Source organism: Triticum dicoccoides, chromosome 4B (assembly GCF_002162155.2).
Source record: "Triticum dicoccoides isolate Atlit2015 ecotype Zavitan chromosome 4B, WEW_v2.0, whole genome shotgun sequence".
Lineage (NCBI taxonomy): Eukaryota > Viridiplantae > Streptophyta > Magnoliopsida > Poales > Poaceae > Triticum > Triticum dicoccoides.
Window position 1 is genome coordinate 612947056 of NC_041387.1, and position 8059 is coordinate 612955114.

The 8059-nt window shown below is 45.9% G+C and overlaps 1 long non-coding RNA gene across 1 annotated transcript; it reads left to right on the top strand.

Annotated features, from left to right (window-relative positions):
- Positions 1-5558: 5558 nt before the first annotated feature.
- LOC119294018 lies at positions 5559-6901 on the top strand. Its single transcript, XR_005143299.1, has 3 exons — positions 5559-5674; positions 5746-6060; positions 6843-6901. It is a non-coding gene; the product is annotated as an uncharacterized LOC119294018 (long non-coding RNA).
- The last annotated feature ends 1158 nt before the right edge of the window (positions 6902-8059 follow it).

Consider the following 8059-nt stretch of genomic DNA (forward strand, 5'->3'; position numbering starts at 1 on the left):
GTCTAAGTGTTGGTCTGAACCGAGCGATGTCCGGCGCCCCCTGGGCAACTAGGGTCTATGCCAACCCGACGTCTTGCTCATCCGGTGTGCCCTGAGAACGAGATATGTGCATCTCCTATCAGGATTTGTCGGCGCATCGGGCGGCTTTGTTGGTCTTGTTTTACCATTGTCGAAATGTCTTGTAAATTGGGATTCCGAGTCTGATCGGGTCTTCCTGGGAGAAGGTCTATTCCTTCGTTGATCGCGAGATCATGGGCTAAGTTGGGATACCCCTGCAGGGTATAATCTTTCGAAAGCCGTGCCTGCGGTTATAGGCAGATGGGAATTTGTTAATGTCCGGTTGTAGATAACTTGACACCAGATCCGAATTAAAACGCATCAACCGCGTGTGTAGCCGTGATGGTCTCTTTTCGGCGGAGTCCGGGAAGTGAACACGGTTTCTGTGTTATGTTTGACGTAAGTAGGAGTTCAGGATCACTTCTTGATCATTACTAGTTGACGACCGTTCCGCTTGCTCTCTTCTCGCTCTTATTTGCGTATGTTTAGCCACCATATATGCTTAGTCACTGTTGCAGCCTCACCACTTTACCCCTTCCTTTCCTATTAAGCTTTGCTAGTCTTGATACCCATGGTAATGGGATTGCTGAGTCCTCGTGGCTCACAGATTACTACAACAACAGTTGCAGGTACAGGTTTTGCGATGATCATGACGCGAGAGCGATGTTTACTTGTTTTGGAGTTCTTCTTCTGCTTCTTCGATCAGGGGATAGGTTCCAGGTCGGTAGCCTGGGCTAGCAGGGTGGATGTCGTTTGAGTTTCTGTTTGTGTTTCATCCGTAGTCGGATGATGCTCTTATGTATTGTGATGTTGTATTCATGTGGCATTGTATGCCTTATGTATGTATCCCCATCTATTATGTAATGTTGAGGTAATGATATCCACCTTGCAAAAGCGTTTCAATATGCGGGTCTATCCTTGGTGGGACCTTCGAGTTCCTTTTGGATAGGGTCGCATATTGGGCGTGACAAGTTGGTATCAGAGCCTCGACCGACCATAGGAGCCCCCTTGATTGTTGGCCATTGTTGAGTCTAGAAGAAAACTATTTTGAGTCTTAGGATTATATATATCGGAGAGTAGGATTCTTTTTACTCCTCAGCCCCCTTCGTCGCTCTGGTGAGGTCTCCTGACGTAGATGTTTTGTCTTTCCTCTCCTCAAATTTCACATAATTTTTTAGGATCGCGCGGGTATCTTGGAATCGTTTCGATGGTTTTGTGACGAGAACATTGTTCTTGGTGCCTCCTGTCTATTTATGTGGCTTTGACCCGGGGAGTTGAGCTTCGAGGTGTTGTCGTCACAATTTTTCGTTGCAGTTCTGGAATACCTGAGTTTTGCCGACATCGAAAATCTCTTTTATGCAGTTGTTGGTGAGATAACCTCGACGTCACCCAGTACTGGGGAGTTCGGGTGTATTTCCATAACTCGTATAACGGATGCTTTTCGAAGGTTGAGGTACACGATTTCCGGAGTTTTCTTGGTTATGTGTTGACGGATGGATACAGCTGGATGTAGGTATTGTTAGTTTGGGTGAGATATATTGCTTCCCCTGTATCCCCAACACCAGATTGCGTAACCAGAAAGTTTCGGGAGTTTATAGGTGGGAATTCAAGTAGCTCTAGTTTTATCTTTCCAACAAACACATGATACGATATGGGATCTATCATATGTTTGTTTCCGGCTTATTCTGCAAGCCAAATCCTTTGTTTTGTTTTATTTGTGGTATTCGAGTTGCTTCGAGTCAAATGTTGAATCCATACCTTTCTTAAATGGTGTTCTCATATTTCTATGGGAGTGCTAATCCTTTTGATCATCGAGATTGTCATGTCAATTCTTTCCAACCGGTGTGCTTCTTTTCAAGTGGATCCGATCATTTCAACATTCGCAAGATCATCTCTCAGTTTCCCAATGTTGTTCATTTCATCCGTCCTCAAGTTGCCTTTGTTTTCCCGCCCTCCCACCCTTTTTCTTCAAGGACTCAGATTTCTTAATCAAGTATCCATTTATTCATGTGAAGTTTCTCCATATTTTTTTTCCTGTTAATGTTCTTATCCGGTGATTTCCCATGAAGATGCTCAACAGTTTCAGTTTCATCATCCTCCGTTCTCTTTTCTTCTCCGGTGGATCCAATTCAAGCTTGCGGTTTGATCATACTCTTTTCCTTGTTGCAAATGCTTTTTCATACCGGTGCACCTCTTAATCTTTCACTTCTCTCTATTCTTATCCGGAGTGTTGAAGATATCTCGGAAGATTCGTGTTTCCATTCAAGCCATTTAATTCAATCGGTGCAATCCCCCCTTTCAATCAATTGTTCAACGGTGTTTTCTTTTGAGTGGGCCCTAACCCACAGATCTTTTCCCAGGATCTTACCTGACTCTTCTAATTATTCTAGTGCTATTCCCAAATTCTTTTCAAAGTGTGACGTAAGAATGGATTCCATCAGTCACATGCCTTCTCCAAGGTCGCTTTCAAATTCTTTTCATCGTTGGCTCAACCCCCTTCGCTTTTCATTCTCCCGGAGTATCTCCAAAAATTCATGGTGGTTCTCATCATCATTCTCAACATTTGAAGACCGAAGAAGGATTTCTCTTAAATCTTGCTCCATTCTCTTCAAGATTCATCGTTCTAGATTGATGCCATCCTCTCATATTTGCTTTCGATTGTGACAATTCTTTTCTTACCATCCGGAGCATTTCGTGAGTTCTTTCCATTTTATTCCTACAAAGGCCATCATGTCATAATTCTTCATTCTTAGTGTGTAGCTATTGTTCAAATACCCCCTAATCAGTTCATGATCTCTTCGTTCTCTTGTATCAAATCCCCTCAAGTATATTCGTTCGTTTTTCCAATTCTTCCCGGTGAATTGTGCCTTTGATACGTTCATTTTCAATTCTTACGGCGGTTTGTTCAAGATTTCTCTTTCCTCCATTATCATATCAAATATTCGTTATTTCCAAATCCTACCGGTGGTTCCTTGAAGACCTTCACAAGTTTGTGCCATATCTATCTTGATCCTTTTTACGAGAATAAGTAGTTTGCCAAATCCGTTGTTTGTCATCAATTTAATTGGTGAAGGATACGCATACCATAATTCTTATTATTGTTTCATCCAAGTAATCTAGTTTCTTCTTTCCGGAGTTGTTCATCATGTCACATTTCCCGGTTCGAGATGTTTCATCTTTTCGTTTCCGGAGTTCCAAGTTTTCTCGGTTATATCATCGCAAAGCTCCATCAAAATCATCACAAGGCTCACCTTGTTCTTTCAACTTCTCGTTCTTTCTATCATTCTTTTATTACCGGAGTTCTTCATGGAGGCTCTACATGGTGGTTCGTCAAGGATTCTATTCATTCTTCAATTGTTCTTCAAGATTTCTCTCGAAGTTATGACCCGCCAAGCTATACTCAAAAGTAAACATGGTGCTCAACACATGTTTTGTTTTGAGGCGTTCAGGTATTCTTCATCTTGCATTCCGAAATGCAATCCTTTCTACCTTATCTTTTGAGATGGTGTTATGTCATTCTTGACAATTTGAGTTCGTGTTTCATGATTCACATGTTGTCAAGAGTGAGATATTTTAAAAACCATCATTTTTCTCTTCGATCATGAGGTATTTTAAATCCATCAATCTCTTTGTTGGAGTTATCTTGGATTATATTTCACCTAAATCCTTCCATTGGGAATGTTGCTATTGTGGTGCTTATCAATGATCCAAGTTTTTCTCCTGTCCTCTCGGCGAAAGGAGTTGTCATCTCCATGTGACCTCAATCCAATCCATTGTTTCCGTTAGTGGCAGAATTTCACCTCATAATTTTGAGATGTTTTCCATAATCCCACTACAAGCTTGTGCTTTTCGTTGTTGATTTTTCCAACAACTCCGTTCAATCCTTCTTTGCAAGTATGCTTTCCAAGTTCACTTGTGGCAAAAGTTGTCATTTTCTTCTCCGTCCCTTTATCCCAACGGTCTATCTTCTATTATTTCTTCCGGAAGCATTGTGATGTTTCTCTCTTCACCCATCATCTCGTTTTGTCAAGATCATGTCATTTTCGTGCTTATCCATTTAACCGGAGTGTTGTGTTCTCATTCAAGTTCTTTCATCTTGTCAAGTTTTGCCTCTCTTTCCAACCTGAGTGCTGTCTGAAATCCTTCTTACCCATTATGCCATTCTTTCAATAGTTCCGGAGGCAATGTGTTGTTGATTTCATCAAGTATGCTCTCATCCTTGTCAAGTTCAAATCATATTCCTTCCATGTTCAACCGGAGTGCCGCCCGAATTCTTCCTGTCTCATCTTGTTTTAACCGGAGTGGATTCGAATTCTATCTTGTCCATTAAACTCTTGATTCATGTCTTTGCAACCTTCAAGTTCTCGTAATGTTCCTTGTTCCTCTTTTCTAACAGATTGTTTGCAACCTCGTTCATCTCTATTTTACTCTTTCTTTTAAATTGCTCAACCTCTCAAGGTTCGTGGTTTCACTCGTTTGTCGAAGAAGCAACTTAGTTTACCTCCTCTCTTCCTCTTCATTTTCCCTCCGGTGCCATCCTAGATCTCGGGACGAGATCCTCTCGTAGTGGTGGAGTGTTGTAACGCCCCGGATACAACTTTCCATATTCGTAACTCCAACTCTTGCCTTTTTCGGAGATGCGATATGATATTTCCTCCGTGGTTGGGTTTTGTCTGTTGTTTTGCATTTTGTTCTTGTTATGCATCTCATCTCATAGCATCATGCGCATTGCATCGGCATCATTTTCATAAAACTTGCATCCGTTCGGGTTTCCCCGGTCCTCTCCGTTGTCCGTTCGGAGTCCAGACACACTCGCACGCGCCCGCGGCACCTCCGAAATATTATTTTATAAGTGGCATAAAAATGTTCTCGGAATGGGTTGCAACTTGTCATGCGGTCTTATTATAGTGTAGGCAGGCCGCCTGTCAAGTTTTGTCGCATTCGGAGTCCGTTTGATAGCCCAACCGTTAAATATATAGCGGCACCATCGCCGGTTCATTCGTCGGACGTTTTGGTCTCCGAAATCGTGCCGGGCTGCATTTCTCCTCTCTCTCCTATCAGCCCAAACCTCTCTCACATAGCCCACTAGCCCACCTATCTAACCCCCTCCGCTCCGAACCGTTGGATCGAGATCCGATGTCCGAAAATGGAGCAGAAACCCCCTAACCCTAGCCCCTACCCTATATAAACACCCCCTCCTTCCATTTTGGGCAGCCTAGCCCCTCCACCTACCTCTAGCCTCCCTCCTCCTTGGATTCAGCGCCACCCCACTCCACCTCCGCCACTTGGCGCCGCCGCCGGCGCGCCCCGGACCAATCCACGCGCGTCATGTCGCCCCCTGACCGTCTCCAGCCACTGCCCCGCCGCCATGTGGCATCGCCACCTCACCCCGCGCCTCCAGCCGCTCGGGCCTGTCCGAGCCCGTGCGCAGCCCGCCGGGGCCCCGATCTAGGCCGAGGCTCGCTCCGCGCTGCCGCCCCGCAGCGCTCGCCCATCCCTGCGCCTCGCTCCGCGCTGCGGGAGCCGGGCTCCCCGCGAGCTCCTCCGCCTCCCGAGCGCCTCGCGCGCTGCCGGCCTCCTCCAGCCGTCGCCGGAGCCGCCCTCTCCGCCGTCCCAGGTCGCCGCCTCCCTCTCTCTCCCGTCTCTCCCTCTGGTTTCTCTCTCTCTCAGATCTCTCTCCCCTTGCAGGAACCCCGCCGCCGCCGCCAGGAACCTCGTCGACGGCCTCCTCGTCCTCAAGTCTCGCCGGATCCGGGGTCCCCAGGCCCGGATGCACCCGTTCCCGTCCGTCCCGGCCATCCCCGGCCTCCGCCCCTGCCGGAACCCGTTGCCTCCGCCTCCAGCACCGCCATGCCCTGCGTCCTCTGCATCGGGCGGGAGGAGGACGAGCTCCTCCAGCGTCCGCGTGGGCCCGGCCCAGCAGCGCCCAGCGTGCCGGCCCAGCCATCGGCCTCCCCAGATCTGCACCGCTGGCCTCCTCTGTCGACCGGCCCAAGGCCCTGGGTGAGCAGCCCCCTGGCCTTTCCTCTATTGGGCTAGTTAGATTCGGCCCAGAGTAGTTTTTTTTTTCGTTCTGCGATTTAGCTAATTTCCAGTGAATTAACAGTTTTGCAGAAAACCCCTTGCACTTCATGCATTTAATTACTCACAAACCGTGCATCGGATTAAAATGGTTTAAACATGAAAAATGCTTAGAATTTTGTGTAGATTAATAATATGCCACTTTCATCTATGTTAAAAATGTTTAACATGCTGTTTGTGTTTATTTTGCATAATGCCATGTTAAAATGATTTATTTCATAACTAAATAACCGTAGCTCGGAATTAAATGTTCTTTATATGTAAATGGGGTGGAAAAATGCCTAGTTTAACATGGTCCACTTTATTTTGCTGTTTAACAACATTAAAATTGTGTTTAGGGCAGAACAGTACCGAATTCATAAATATGCATATGAGGTTTTTTCGGAATTGTTGTTTGTTGTTCCGGCCTCACTTAAACTTGCCTAGATAGGTAGATTAATTATGTTTCACCTCTTGCCATGTTTAACAACATTTAATATTGTTGTGTACCTAAACGAGAGAGAACTAAATATGTCAATGTGGTGTTTCGTCAATATGGAACTCGTTGCATATTGAGCTTCACTTAATTGGTAGTATTGTTTGTTGCACGTTGCCATGCCATGCCTTATTAAACCGGACATGCATCATACTTGTTTGTGCATCATGCCATGTTTATGCTTGTGCATTTACCATGTTGTTTGTTTCTTTCCGGTGTTGCTTCTTAGTTCCGGTAATGTTGCGATTGTGAGGATTCGTTCGACTACGTCCGCTTGTCTTCTTCATGGACTCGTTCTTCTTCCTTGCGGGATTTCAGGCAAGATGACCGCTACCCTGGATCTCACTACTATCATTGCTATGCTAGTTGTTTCGTTCTATCGCTATGCTGTGCTACCTATCACCTGTTTATCAAGCCATCCCAAATTGCCATGAACCCCTGACCTTTGACACCTTTCCTATGCAAACCATTGATTGGCTATGTTACCGCTTTTTGCTCAGCCCCTCTTATAGTGTTGTTAGTTGCAGGTGAAGTTGAAGATTTCTTCATGGTGGACAGGATTTTGGTTGGGATATCACAATATCTCTTATATTATTAATGCATCTATATACTTGGTAAAGGGTGGAAGACTTGGCCTTTTGCCTAGTGTTTTGTTCCACTCTTGCCGCCCTAGTTTCCGTCATACCGGTGTTATGTTCCCGGATTTTGCGTTCCTTACGCGGTCGGGTGATTTATGGGACCCCCTTGACAGTTTGCTTTGAATAAAACTCCTCCAACAAGGCCCAGCCTTGGTTTTACCTTTTGCCTCACCACCACCTATACCCTTCCCTTGGGTCGGCCAACCCGAGGGTCATCTTTATTTTAGCCCCCCCCCCGGGCCAGTGCTTGTCTAAGTGTTGGTCCGAACCGAGCGATGTCCGATGCCCCCTGGGCAACCAGGGTCTATGCCAACCCGACGTCTTGCTCATCCGGTGTGCCCTGAGAACGAGATATGTGCATCTCCTATCAGGATTTGTCGGTGCATCGGGCGGCTTTGTTGGTCTTGTTTTACCATTGTCGAAATGTCTTGTAAATCGGGATTCCGAGTCTGATCGGGTCTTCCTGGGAGAAGGTCTATTCCTTCGTTGATCGCGAGATCATGGGCTAAGTTGGGACACCCCTGCAGGGTATAATCTTTCGAAAGTCGTGCCTGCGGTTATAGGCAGATGGGAATTTGTTAATGTCCGGTTGTAGATAACTTGACACCAGATCCGAATTAAAACGCATCAACCGCGTGTGTAGCCGTGATGGTCTCTTTTCGGCGGAGTCCGGGAAGTGAACACGGTTTCTGTGTTATGTTTGACGTAAGTAGGAGTTCAGGATCACTTCTTGATCATTACTAGTTGACGACCGTTCCGCTTGCTCTCTTCTCGCTCTTATTTGCGTATGTTTAGCCACAATATATGC